Below are 14662 nucleotides of genomic sequence, written 5' to 3'. Positions count from 1 at the left end.
TGAAGAAACCCCAACTAAAGAATCATGGCAAGAAAAATTGATAGACTATGCAGAATTGGCAAAATTTACATATAAGCTACGGGACAAGGATAACTGTGACTTTAAAGATGAATGGGAACCCTTTACAAAGTATCTGGAGACGCAACAAAGAGAACTGGACTCCTTGTTTTGAATAAACATTCACAATCTTTTTATTGAATCAGCTAAATAGTTTGAGGATCTATACAACTGTGTAACATGCAGAAAACAGCATTATTGGAGAAAACAAGGACTGGAACTGAGGGAAGTTGGGGGGTGGGGAGGAAAAATTGGGGGGGGGGAGGAATAAGGATATGTTTTTGGAAAATATGTCTTGTTATAACTTTGAATAAAAAAAATTAAAAACAAAACAAAACACGAAGATCATGGCCACTGGTCCCATCACCTCCTGGCAAATAGAAGGGGAAGAAATGGAGGCAGTGAGAGATTTTACTTTCTTGGGCTCCATGATCACTGCAGATGGTGACAGCAGTCACAAAATTAAAAGACGCCTGCTTCTTGGGAGAAAAGCGATGACAAACCTAGACAGCATCTTAAAAAGCAGAGACATCACCTTGCCAACAAAGGTCCGTATAGTTAAAGCTATGGTTTTCTCAGTAGTCATGTATGGAAGTGAGAGCTGGACCATAAAGAAGGCTGATCGCCGAAGAATTGATGCTTTTGAATGATGGTGCTGGAGGAGACTCTTGAGAGTCCCATGGACTGCAAGAAGATCAAATGCATCCATTCTGAAGGAAATCAGCCCTGAGTGCTCACTGGAAGGACAGATCGTGAAGCTGAAACTCCAATACTTTGGCCACCTCATGAGAAGAGAAGACTCCCTGGAAAAGACCCTGGTGTTGGGAAAGATGGAGGGCACAAGGAGAAGGGGGCGACAGAGGACGAGATGGTTGGATAGTGTTCTCGAAGCTACCAGCATGAGTTTGACCAAACTGCGGGGGGCAGTGGAACACAGGAGTGCCTGGCGTGCTTTGGTCCATGGGGCCATGAAGAGTCGGACACGACTAAACAACTAAACAACAGCCACAAAGCCTCTTTCCATGTTTCTGGAATTTCACCTGTATTTAAGATCTCATTCATAACATTTTTCAATGGGTTTACCAATTGTTCACTTAATTTTTTATAATACTTTGCCATTAAACCATCTGGGTCAGGAGACTTGCCATTTTTAGTCCACTTTATTGCCTCTAACAGTTCTTGAACTGTTATTTGAGTTTTTAGAATCGTCATTTGTTCTTCTTTTATTTTTGGTAAATTACTACTTTTAATATATTCTTCTATTTAAAATCCTCCCCTTTTGTTTCCTATACAGATCTGAGAAATATTTTACAAATGCTGCTCTTATTTCCCTCATCTTGTCTGTGATCTTTCCATTTATATTATTTTTATTTATGGAATTCCTCTGTTCTCTTTTCTTCAGCTGCCACGCTAGCAGTTTTCCTGATTTATTGGCATGCTCAAAGTACTTTTGTTTCATTCTTTTTATTTTCCAGCTAATTTCCTCATTAACTATCATAGAGTATTGAGTTAGTAATGTTCTAATTGTCTGTTTGACTGGCTCTTTATTTGCTTTCTTTGACAATTGTTTCTCCTTTTCTCGCAATTTCATTTAAAATCTCCTTTTACTTTTCCCTTTCAATTTCCTTTTAAATGAATTTTGTTATATAAACAATCCTCTCATCACCCCCCCCCCCAAGTTTCGATAACAACATTTTTGCCATGGCGGATGGTCGGATCCACCACCGGCATGTGGACCAAATGTGGTGCTGCCTGGCTGATGCCCCAGCTCCAGTCACTACTACTACACCGGAGAACAGGGGCGAGGTGAACTATCAGCTTGGCTCACAGACTGATGCACCCAAGGAGAACCCTGTGGCCCAGAGTAGGACTGAAGAACGGGACCCCAACACTGCACCGCCAGATAGCATGGAGGCAACAACACCAGTGACACCCACGACACCAGCTCCAACTCCAACTCCATCAGGATCCCCAACGACCCAAAGGAGTGAGCTCCACTGCTCCCAGCGGGTGAGGCACTGCCCTCACCATTTGGATGACTGTGTGTTGACAGGGATAAGGGTTCATGCCTAAAGGGGGAGGGGTGTTATGTATTCAGTGGTTTGTGTTTGCCTGAGCTTGAGTCTGGACAAAGGATTCTGAGCTCCTGTGTTCTGATTCAATACATGATGTCCAATCACAGAATATTTCAGAATTTGGGCCTCTGCCATTGGCCCTTGAACTCTGAGTCATGATTTGCAGCTTGGAAGTTCAGACTGCCAATCACGTTGGAGGTGGGAGTGGCCCAGGCTTTCAGGAATGGATATAAGCAGTTGCTTTGCCCCTGTTTCCCAGTTATGTAGTTCAATAAAGGTTCTTGCTGTTATAGCTGTGTCTTGCCTCGTGGGAACCCACCTACACTTCAGCTGCTTAACTTTTTCCCAGCTGCCACTTTGCTTCTGCAACTGGGTTCACCTTTTCTTCTTAAAAGGCAATTGAAAGTCTAGGAACCATGGAAATGTTTGTAATAAGAAAGCAGGCATTGAGCTAAGACACTTTCTCAGTCTCTATTTCTTTTTCTTTACAAATGTTCCGACACCTCTGCACCCCAAACTGCTTTCTGGCTGTTTGAGAGCTTCCAAGCTTTCTGGATCCGTGTCTAACAGCAAATATTCAACTAAAGTCCATTTAAATTTTTAATGAATGGACTGTAATCAATAATTTAATAGGGATCCTCCCCCCCCCCAAGTTGGAAATAACAAGTGGTTTCTTAAAGGTTTTTTACATTTGAGATCCAATTAATTTGTTATTATAAATGAGTCCAAACTTGTGCTTTTTGTCTACACACTTGAGTAATGTAATGCACAAGGAGGCAGTTGTTACTTAGCTCTGTAAAAAGGGATTTCTGCCTCTCGTTTGTCTTGCTTTTGGAAGCAGATGGTAGGATCTTACATGAATTCCATTCCCATATGCTACATCACTCACATCACATGAGTAACTACTGTATTTTTCGCTCTATAGGACACAATTTTCCCCCTCCAAAAATTAAGGGGAAATGTGTGTGTGTCCTATAGAGTGAATGCAGGCTACAAGCCTAAGCCCAAAGCTAGAACAGGGAGACGGAGCGCTGCACAGTGCTCCGTCTCGCTGTTCTAGTTTGGGGATGGCTGCGCAAAGACTCCGCAGGGCAGCGGGGTGCCTTCACCCTGCTGCTCTGCGGAGGCTTCAAAGGCTGCGCTCTGGGGGCTTCAGGCAGCTATCCGCAAGCCTTCCGAGCACAGCAGGAGTTCCCGCTGCACTCTGAAGGCTGGCGGATAGCCGCCTGAAGCCTGGAGAGCGAGAGGGGTAGATGCAGACCGATCCCTCTTGCTCTCCAGGCTTCGCTTCGCTTCGCTTCGCTGGAGAGACGCTGCACAGTTTTCCCTCTCTGCGCAGTACCCCTTCTGTGAAGCGGGAGGAGAAATGGAAGGGGCTCCGTTTCTCCTGCCACTTCGCTGAAGGGGCACTGAGCAGAGAGGGGGAGATTTTTTTTTTCTGCTCTCCCCCTCCTATGGTCTGGTGCGTCCTATAGAGCGAAAAATACGGTACATGCTGGTGACTTAGTCTTTGCTTCTAGGGAGGGACAGTGGAAGTAGATGGGGGGGGGCGTGAATTTTACCCAAGTCTCATGGTCAGACCACATGCTGGTAAAGTTTGGTCTTGTGGTGATTATTCCTGCTTGCAGGTTTGTGGACAAGTTATGATGGCCTGCAGGGGCGGCCTGAGACATTTTCATGCTTGAGGTGAAATGTCCTGCTGCTACCCCCACAGGGGAGGGGATAAGGCTCCACAAGGACTTCCCCTCAAGGAAAAGCCTTTGCAAAACCTTGCCACCCTGCCAGACAGAGGGAGAGAAATTCTCCTTAAGCTCTTGCCAAATCTCCCTTCACACCCAGCTGCAATGCTGGGCAGTGGAACATCTCCCCTCTTGCCAACTTGGCGAGAGGGTGGCATTCTGCAGAGCTCTCTACCCCGGGGTGGGGGAGACCAACAGCAACACTGGGTGACAGAATGCAGTGCCTGTGCCACCTCTGCCACTTCCTAGACCTGGGTTGCTTCATCAGTCGTGGTGGAGTGGGCACATGGGGGCTGCACTTCTTGTATTTCCACTAGGTCAGAACTGCCAAATTCCATATAAAAATCCATTTAAAACAAATTCTACAAGAAATGTGAAAAAGAGGCCAGAATGAAGGTTGCCTTCATTCTCCAATAAAGAAGAAATGCATCATCAACAACAAAAAGAGGGCAAAAGAAAATACATATTTGCATAAAATGTACACATGCATACACATATAAATTAAGAAATAATTATTATAATTCAAAAAGAATAAACTGTACTGAAATATACTCAGAGTCGCAAAGTGATTTCATGCTCTTTATTCAGCTCATAGTGGTGAGGAGGAATGAATGAAAGTCCCCTCAAGGTATCTGCTTTATATACATTATTTACACAATGGGCTGCACATGATTGGCTAATTCCGGAATTCTACTGTAAGCCAATCAGGTTGTGGATTCACTTCTATCTGGAGCATGATTGGGTAGTTCCTGCCAACCAATCATACTGCTGCATTGTTCTAGGACCAATCAGACTGCTGCAGTTTGGATCCTATTCAACCCAGTACATAACACCCCTCCCCTCTAAGTTCCAGTCCTGCCCGGGAGGTCGCATTCATAGTCCTCGAGGTACGCTGGCGGCCTACGTGTGCGTTGCCGCCTGGGGTGTTCCCTGGTCCGGGGTTCAGGTTCTGGCTCGTGTTCCAAGGATGCTGGCTGTGATGGGGCTGTTTGGTCTGGCGCAACCCGCTCGCTCAGTCATGGTTCTGGTTCCGGTGTCCTTTCGGCCTCGCAGGTCCTCTCTGTATTTACTGATTCTGCCTCTCCTGCTGGCCCCTCGTGCTCTATGGGCCTCACTGCCCCTCTGTTCCCTTGGGACTCCTCTGCCCTTTCCTCCTCCTGGTTTTCTTCTGGGAATCGTCGCCGTATCTGGTCGCAGTGGCGGCGCCAGCATTGCCCCCCAACCATTAGCACCTCATACGACACGGGGCCAGTGACCCTGGTGACTGTGGCGGGTACCCATGCTGGGCCTGCCCCAAAATTCTTTGCGTACACTGGGTCCTGAGCCTCGAAGGTCCGGGGGTTCTTGCCTTCCCCCACCACTGCCTCATCCTGAGCTCTATCGGGGTGAAGGTGGTCCAGTCTGATTGCAAGGCGCCGACCCATTAGTAGTTCAGCGGGGCTCCGGCCAGTCGTTGAGCTGGGGGTGCTGTGCTGTGCTAGGAGGAATGTGGCAAGGCGGTACTCCCAATCCCCTTGCGTCATGCGGCGAAGGGTGTCCTTGGTGGTCCGCACCATGCGTTCTGCTTGGCCATTGGTGGCAGGGTGGAATGGCGCCGAACGGATGTGGCGGATGGCGTTCTGCGCTGTGAAGGTTTGGAATTCTCCTGACGTAAATGCAGTCCCGTTGTCTGAGACGAGAGTGTCAGGGAGCCCGTGGGTTGCAAACAGCCTGCGTAGTACCCGGATGGCTGCGGACGTAGAAGTGGACGGTACCAGTGCGACTTCCAGCCATTTGGTGTAGGAGTCCACCACTATGAAGAATGTTTTCCCCTGAAAGGGGCCAGCGAAGTCCACGTGCAGGCGTGACCATGGTGCTCGGGCGGACTCCCAGGACTGGACTGGGGCCCTTGGGGGATCTGGGCGGGATTCTTGGCAGGCCTGGCAGAGTTTGACCCAGGCCTCTATCTCTCCGTCGATCCCCGGCCACCACACATAACTCCTGGCAAGGGCCTTCATTCTTACTACCCCTGGGTGTGTCTCGTGTAGGGCTGTGAGGACCCTTTTGCGGAGGGGCTGGGGAACAACGACCCTGCTTCCCCATAACAGGCACCCCTTGTGGGCCGACAGTTCATGTTTGCGGGTTGTGTAGCCGGCGAATTCTGGCCCGGGGCTGCTGCTGGGCCATCCCCTCCACACCCAGTCCAGGACCCGGGAGATGACCCTATCTTTCTTGGAATGGTGTGCAACTTCTTGTGCCTGAATGGGGCGGTCAGGAAGCAGCTCCAGGCTCATAACCTCTTGTGCAGGTGCTGGGTCGGGGCCTGTTTCCGGTAGTGGTAGCCTGCTGAGGGCGTCCGCATGGCCCATCGCCTTCCCCGGGTGGTGAATCAGTGCATACTGGTAGCTGGCAAGGAAAATTGACCACCTGAGGACGCGAGGAGACAGCACTTGGGGGGTCTGCTTTTCAGGGGCAAACAAGCCAAGCAACGGCTTGTCCAAGGGGCCCGCTTGTCCAGGAGTCTGTGTAGGGGCTCCGCTACCGCCGCCTTGTGGGGAAGGAAGGAATGGTAAAAGTTCAATAGTCCCAAGAAGGCCTGAAGTTCAGTCTTGTTATTGGGCGCTGGGGCATCACAAATGGCCCGTACCTTGTCCCCAGTCAGGTGGACCCCTTCTGCGTCCACCATAAATCCCAGAAAGTCCACCTGAGGCACTCCTAGTAGACATTTTTCCCGCTTCACCTTGAGACCCGCCGTCTGGAAACGGTGCAGAACGGTGCGGAGGCGGTCCTCAAACTCCTCTGGTGTGGGCCCTGCAATCAACACATCATCGAAGAAGGGGGTGACGCCAGGAATCCCTTTAAGTAGAGAGTCCATTAGATTCTGGAATATGCCTGGTGCCACGCTGATACCGAATTGCAGCCGCTTTACCCTGAATGCTCCTCTGTGCGTCACAATCGTCTGTGCCTCTGCTGTGGCCTCATCTACTGGCAGCTGTTCATATGCTTGGGCCAAGTCCAGCTTGCCAAAAATTTTCGACCCAGCCAGGGTGGCAAGAACATGGCTGACCACTGGCACTGGGTATGCATGGGCCGTAAGGGCCTTGTTTATGGTACATTTGTAGTCTGCACAGATGCGGACCGAACCATTAGGCTTGACAGGTGTGACGATTGGGGTTTCCCAGGGGGCATTAGGCACCGGCTCCAGCACTCCTTGCTCCACAAGCCGGTCCAATTCCTCGTCTATACGGGGTTTCAGGGCGAACGGGACCCAGCGGGCCTTGAGCCTGACCGGTCGTACTGGGGGGTCAAGCTGTAGAGCAATGGGGGGGCCCGTATACTGTCCCAATTTCCCATCGAAAACCCCTGGAAATTCCTTGCATATGGCGTCCACGTCCACTTGTAAGCTAGTGTGGTTCACCCCGGTGACGGCTAGCCCCAGTGGTCCAAACCATGCCAATCCCAGTAAGCTAATGTAGGGGCCCTTGACCACCAGCAATTCCAGTTGCCGCGACCGCCCTCGGTATTGCACCCTGAAGGTCCCCACTCCCATTGTGGGGACCTTACGTTTCTGGAAGTCCCGGAGGGTGAATGGGGCCGGCCTGAGTTTGGGACCCCCACTAGGACACAGTTTCCTTAAGGTCCTTGCCAAGATTATGGATAGAGTTGAACCCGTGTCAAGCTCCATGCAGCATGGGGCCCCCTCTATCTGTACGTCAACATAAATTTTCTCTACGTTGGGGTGGGGCAACAAGTCCGTGAGCTCTGTCGAATTGCCTTGGTGCATTGGGCCCCGGGACCTGGGGCTCTTGGATTGGTCATCTGATGCCTGGCGTCAGGTGGGCCGAGCCCGACACACCCGGGCGATGTGTCCCGATTTTCTGCACTGCCTGCACTCTGCGTTGCGGAAACGGCACGTCCTCCTCTCGTGACTTTCTCCGCAGCTTGCGCAGTTCCCTCCTTCTCGTCGAGGCAGCTGTGGTCTGTGCGCTGCTTGAGTGCGCTGCTGTACTCGGTGCACCTCCTCCCTGTCAGATCCTGAGTCGTCGGTGAGGTCTTCGTGGTGGACCCTTGGTTGGGACGGCTGGCTCGGCCGTGCCTCTTGCGTCGACTTCTCGGCAGCTTCCGTTGCCAGGGCCTCCTCCAGAGCGACCTGGAACGTTAGGTCCTTCTTAGCGTAGAGGCGTCGTTGCAGCTTCTCATCCTTCAGGCCACCGATGAGGCGGTCACGAAGCATGTTCTCCAGCTCTGAGAAGTTGCAGAACCGGGCGGCTTGGCGGAGAGAGGTCACAAACCCAGTTATGGTTTCCCCAGGGGCTTGCCGCTTTGCGTAGAAGGCATTTCGACGAGCCACCACTGAGGGCTGTGGCGAAAAGTGCCCCTTCAGCTGTTCCATTATTGTTTTGTATGATACAGTAGTGACGTCTTCAGGTGCAAGGAGAGCCCGGGCGATTTCAAACGTCTCCTCTCCGCAGACGCTGAAGAATATCTCCCTCTTCTTGGCATCTTCTTCTTTGGTGACCCCTTTAGCTTCTAGGAGGAAGGTGAAACGGGAGGCGTACGCTTCCCAGTCTCCAGATGCTGGGTTGAACGGCGAGAAGCTGCTGTTGGTTGCCATTCTGAGTTCCTTGTGTCCCGGAGCTGAAGCCTGGATACACGGTGCGAGGCAGCGGTGCGGCAGGTGGCGGTGCTGCGGTGCTGTGTGTGGCAGTCAGCTCAGTGGGATCCCACCTTCGTCGCCAGTGAAATATACTCAGAGTCGCAAAGTGATTTCATGCTCTTTATTCAGCTCATAGTGGTGAGGAGGAATGAATGAAAGTCCCCTCAAGGTATCTGCTTTATATACATTATTTACACAATGGGCTGCACATGATTGGCTAATTCCGGAATTCTACTGTAAGCCAATCAGGTTGTGGATTCACTTCTATCTGGAGCATGATTGGGTAGTTCCTGCCAACCAATCATACTGCTGCATTGTTCTAGGACCAATCAGACTGCTGCATTCTGAATCCTATTGTTCTAGGACCAATCAGACTGCTGCCTTTTGGATCCTATTGTTCTAGGGCCAATCAGACTGCTGCAGTTTGGATCCTATTCAACCCAGTACATAACATGTACCATAGCAAAGAACTGACCAAGTGACTTGTGTGACTGCTCAATCTACTGCTCATGAGCAACTTCAAGTTTCCCAACTACTTTTCTCATGGTTATTTATCCAGGGAAGGCCCAAGAACTTTTGGTACCTGAGGCAAGATACATTGCTGATGCCCCCACCCCCCACAAATCCAGGCCCATGACCCAGCAGGATGGGAGGAGACCAGCAGGGGTGGAGGGGCCTCAGCAAAAAGGAGGTACTCTGCAAGGCTTAACTTAAATGAAGCTGAGTTGGAAGTTGCCGCCAATGAGGCCTGAGGGGACAACAGTTGGAAGAAAAGAAGCAAAAGTTCGGTGGCAGGGGGCCAAATTGAGATATCCTGCTCCCGGTAGAGTCTGCTGTCTGAATCAGACCGCTTCAGGTAAAAATGCTTATATTAGTGAAAATAGCCTGTGAAATCTCATTATATTAGGGGAAATTGCTTTGTAAAAATGTGTATATTTGGCAAAATTGCAGACAAAAGTATGTATATTATGAGAAATTTGTACTAAAATTGCAAACTGATGTGGAAATGTGGAGTTTAATGTGGAGAATGAAAATATGAGAACCTGAGAGAAACTGAAATTGACAGATTTGCTCATCTCTGCTCCTGATTAAAATAACCTCCTTCTCCTCTTTCCTAGGTCCAGATGTTTCTTTGTTGTGTTGTTGTTGTTGTTGTTGTTGTTGTTGTTGTTGTTGTTGTATTGTTGGGTTTTTCTTTTCTTAGTTGTAAGGGTTCTCATCAAACATGTTTCAGCAAATCCAATTATATGCCAAAAATAAAGTAGGCCATACCCTACTTTAGTGCAGCTGCTGTTAAACAATTTCTATTATGAATAATGAATACCCTATCATTCCCCACCCTCACCAAAACACCACCAGCTTATTTCAAAGCTAATATTGAAGTACAGAGCATGTGGGTAGTCAAATCCTTCCTTGGGAATCTCTGAGAGCTTCAAATGGTTCTGAATATTTTATGTGCAGACCAAATTAAGCTGCAACAGTGAGAGGAAGCATGAAGCTTAATTTAGCCACGTGTCCTACTTTACAGAGAACAGTCCTCTGTTTGGAGCTATTGTCTGGTCCAAGTTCATTGTAAAGGTAAAGACATAGCCAGCATACCTACCTAGGAGAAAAGTTAACTGAATAAGATGTCCACATTGATCCTAGTAGAATGTGGTCTGGAAGCAATACTCTTACAGAAATATGGTGATCACTGGAGGTCCATAGCACATGTTTCTAGGGTCTTAACAAAAACTGATTGTCAGTATGCTCAAATTGGGGGGGGGGAGCACTAGCCAAAGTGTTTGCATTTTAAAATCATGTTTTTATATACAGATGATCAATATTGGCAGGAACAGACCACAAGTTGTTGTTGGCAACCATTACAAATGGGGGATAGCAGATATGCCTCTCAGGTTGCAGAGACTGTTTTTAAATTACAATTATAGGAACATAGTCCTGGCAAACACTTACTAATTATGGAGACTTTGTCCAGAGCTTATGATGGGATTGAGGTTGAAGCAAATCCTTATTCTGGAGTAGTACGTCCCAGTCTGAACAGATGTGGTCCGTAGCTTGAGATATTATTCTTTTTTTATTTTATTAAATTTTTATTGGATTTTCACATTTTATAACAACACACACACAGACATATAAATGATTTCATATCCTTGCTTTCATAACCCTCTTTCCCTGACTTCCCCCCACCCCCCCATACATCCCAATTTCCATATTAAATTCAGCAAGTTCTTATTTCCTTCCCCAATCCTATTCTTATTATGTTTAAATTTGATTCTTTTTGTTAGGCCCAATTCAATAATCCTTTGCTTATATACATTAGATCCTTATTCTAAGATCAATCAAGATTCTTATACCAAAAATTTCCCTTTTTTTATATTAAAATATGAATCAACATTATAAAAAACCCAAAAATCATAAAATTTTAAATTCTACTTTTCCCCTTCCCTCCCTGCCCAGGTATCTATCCCTTCCAAAATAACTGTCCTCTTCTAAGATCCCTAGCCCGGATTTCTCACGTCGGAGGCCTTTAAGTCTATTTCAGTCTCTCCCTGCCTGTTCTGTTGGTAATCCATTTTATTGGTCTTCAAGTCTCGGGGGGTCTCTTCATCCTTTCTCAGATCAGTCCTAGTTAGAAGGACTTGCTGCCAAGGTTCTGCCAAAGGTCCCCAAAGTCCCAAGTCATCAAATCCAGAAAAGAGGAGGAAGCCCCAGTTATATTTCTTTATTTTTTTAACTTCCCATATTTTATTGTGTCCAGCGGCTTCCTCCGGCTCGAGATATTATTCCAAGGCAAGTAATACAAGCAAACAATATGTGGGAAACATATACCAAATCCTTCTAACCATTTCAAAAGGTGGTGGTTCTCAGCTCTTTAAGGGAAGAGATGCTGAAATGGGTGCATGGTGCACCCTAACCCAGGCATGGTGAAAGATAACTGGTGTGCTTGAAGTCTCTTAGAATCATAGAATCATAGAGTTGGAAGAGACCACAAGGGCCACTGAGTCCAACCCCCTGCCAAGAAGGAAACACCATCAGAGCATTCCTGACATATGGTTGTCAAGCCTCTGCTTAAAGACCTCCAAAGAAGGAAACTCCACCACACTCCTTGGCAGCAAATTCCACTGTCAAACAGCTCTTACTGTCAGGAAGTTCTTCCTAATGTTTAGGTGGAATCTTCTTTCTTGTAGTTTGGAACCATTGCTCTGTGTCCGCTTCTCTGGAGCAGCAGAAAACAACCTTTCTCCCTCCTCTATGTGACATCCTTTTATATATTGGAACATGGCTATCATATCACCCGTTAACCTCCTCTTCTCCAGGCTAAACATGCCCAGCTCCCTTAGCCGTTCCTCATAAGGCATCGTTTCCAGGCCTTTGACCATTTTGGTTGCCCTCCTCTGGACACGTTCCAGTTTGTCAGTGTCCTTCTTGAACTGTGGTGCCCAGAACTGGACACAGTACTCCAGGTGAGGTCTGACCAGAGCAGAATACAGTGGCACTATTACTTCCCTTGATCTAGATGCTATACTCCTATTGATGCAGCCCAGAATTGCATTGGCTTTTTTAGCTGCCGCGTCACACTGTTGGTTCATGTCAAGTTTGTGGTCAACCAAGACTCCTAGATCCTTTTCACATGTACTGCTCTCAAGCCAGGTGTCACCCATCTTGTATTTGTGCCTCTCATTTTTTTGCCCAAGTGCAATACTTTACATTTCTCCCTATTAAAATTCATCTTGTTTGTTTTGTTTGTTTTGGCCTAGTTCTCTAATCTGTCAAGGTCGTTTTGAAGTGTGATCCTGTCCTCTGGGGTGTTAGCCACCCCTCCCAGTTTGGTGTCATCTGCAAATTTGATCAGGATGCCCTTGAGTCCATCATCCAAGTCGTTGATAAAGATGTTGAATAAGACCGGGCCCAAGACAGAACCCTGTGGCACCCCACTAGTCACTCTTCTCCAGGATGAAGAGGAACCATTGATGAGCACCCTTTGGGTTCGGTCAGTCAGCCAGTTACAAATCCACTGAGTGGTAGCATAGTCAAGTCCGCATTTTACCAGCTTCTTTTCAAGAATATCATGGGGCACCTTGTCAAATGCCTTGCTGAAATCAAGGTAGGCTACATCCACTGCGTTCCCTTCATCTACCAGGCTTGTAATTCTGTCAAAAAACGAGATCAGGTTCGTCTGACATGACTTATTTTTCAGAAATCCATGCTGACTATTGGTGATCACAATATTCCTTTCTAGCTGAAATAGATTGTATCCCTCCATTATTACATTCCAGTCGTGGGACTTATCCCACCAGGTTTCAGTGATGCCTATTATGTCATATTTAGTTTGCTGTACCAAGAGCTCAAGCTCATCTTGTTTATTTCCCATGCTTTGCACATTAGTGTACAGACATTGAAGTCCATTAATCATTCCCCCGTGACTCTTATTTAAGGATTTTTTCCTCCCACCACTAGGTCTGCGTGCTGTTTGCTCCATTTGGTCTATGACATTTGGATGATCATCTTCATCAATTGATAGACTCCTACCTTCAGGAGCACTGTCTCCCTCCCCCACATTAGTCAGTTTAAAGCCCTCCTGATGAGGTTTCTGAGATTTTTGGCAAAAACATTCCTCGCAACCGTTGTGAGGTGCAGCCCATCTCTTGCCAGAAGTCCATCTTCAAGAAACTGCAGTCCGTGATCTAAGAATCCAAACCGTTCCTGTTTACACCATTTGCGAAGCCAGCTGTTCACTTCCACTATTTTTCCCTCTCTCCCTGGGCCACGTCATTCAACTGGGAGGACAGATGAGATGACAATTTGTGCATTTAATTGCTTCAATTTCCTGCCCAGAGCCTCATAGTCTCTTTTGATCTTCTGGAGGCTATTGCTTGCAGTGTCATTGGTTCCCACATGAACCAAGAGGAAGGGGTATTTGTCAGTGGGTTTTATGATTCCTTGCAGTCGTTCAGTTACATCTTGGATCTTAGCCCCGGGGAGACAGCACACCTTTGCAACCTTTGGCAAGATGGCAATCATTGCGCAGGAACCGCAGGCGACTGCAGCTGTTCCCTCACTCTCCATCTTGAGAACGTGTCGTTGGGGGTGGCTACAGCGGTCCTCCATCATAAGAAGCGTGCAGACAGGACAAATAACTCCCCCCCCCAAAAAAACCCTAGGTCTCCCCCAACAAACGTTTGAGGCTAGCTCCCCTAAATCTAAAAGACGGATCAAAGTGCGTGCGCCGCTGCCCTGCAAGCTCTGATAAGCTCCTCCCACAGCTACTCACCTGCCTCAACAGAAACCCTGCCCCCTCTGACCTTTGCACAGGGAGAACAGCTAATCAGCCACAAAGAAACACACACAGGAGGAAACCCTCTTATACTGGCTAAACATGAATTTGGATATAGAAAAACTCATTCAGAACTGTGGCATGTCGGAAATACAGAGACTATCAGCAAAAGCAACCTATGATGTGGATTTCCGAAACCTGTGGTTCATGCTCCAAGTTGTGCATTGATTTGTTCTTTCATGCCGGACAAAACTACGTAATGGTTCTGGACTACAATTCTAATTTTCAGGAATTGTAGTGTTACACAACGCAAATGCCCAGTGTGTCATTTTGCATCTCAAATCTATTTTTTTTCAAGAATAGAAGCGAGGGGTAACCAATTGCTTTGAAAATATTTATGTTTATGCTTTTATTATTTTTCTTGAAAATTAATAAAATATATTTAAAATATGAGGCACAAATATTATGTAAATTCATGGAAAATTAAAGAGAAGTCCAGACAAAAATTCTATTACCATAGTAGGTCAAATGACCTTAAATAATCTTTTCAATTGAGTGACTATGTACGAAAGGCTGTAGTCTAAGGCTACCAGATTTTTTTCAGTAAATCCGGGGACGCTTTTAAATAAATAAATAAATATTTTTTAAAAAAGAGGAATTTTTTTTTTAAAAAGGAAAAAAGTCAACCACAGATCAAAGTTTGCTTTAAATCTGAGCTGGCGAGGAGGTCCCAGTGGGGACCCGAGATGCAGCCGAGCCTCCTGCTCTCGCTGAGGGGCTGCCCCAAAGCTCCCAGCCACCGCTGGCTGAAGTGATCCACGCTCCCTGCTGCTGCCAGTTTGAGCCCAAAGCTTTTGCACGAACACACACAACACACTCA

The sequence above is a fragment of the Podarcis erhardii genome (assembly GCF_964252035.2).
Source record: "Podarcis erhardii genome assembly, chromosome: 12".
In the NCBI taxonomy this organism is placed as follows: Eukaryota; Metazoa; Chordata; class Lepidosauria; order Squamata; family Lacertidae; genus Podarcis; species Podarcis erhardii.
This window is presented reverse-complemented; position numbering follows the sequence as displayed.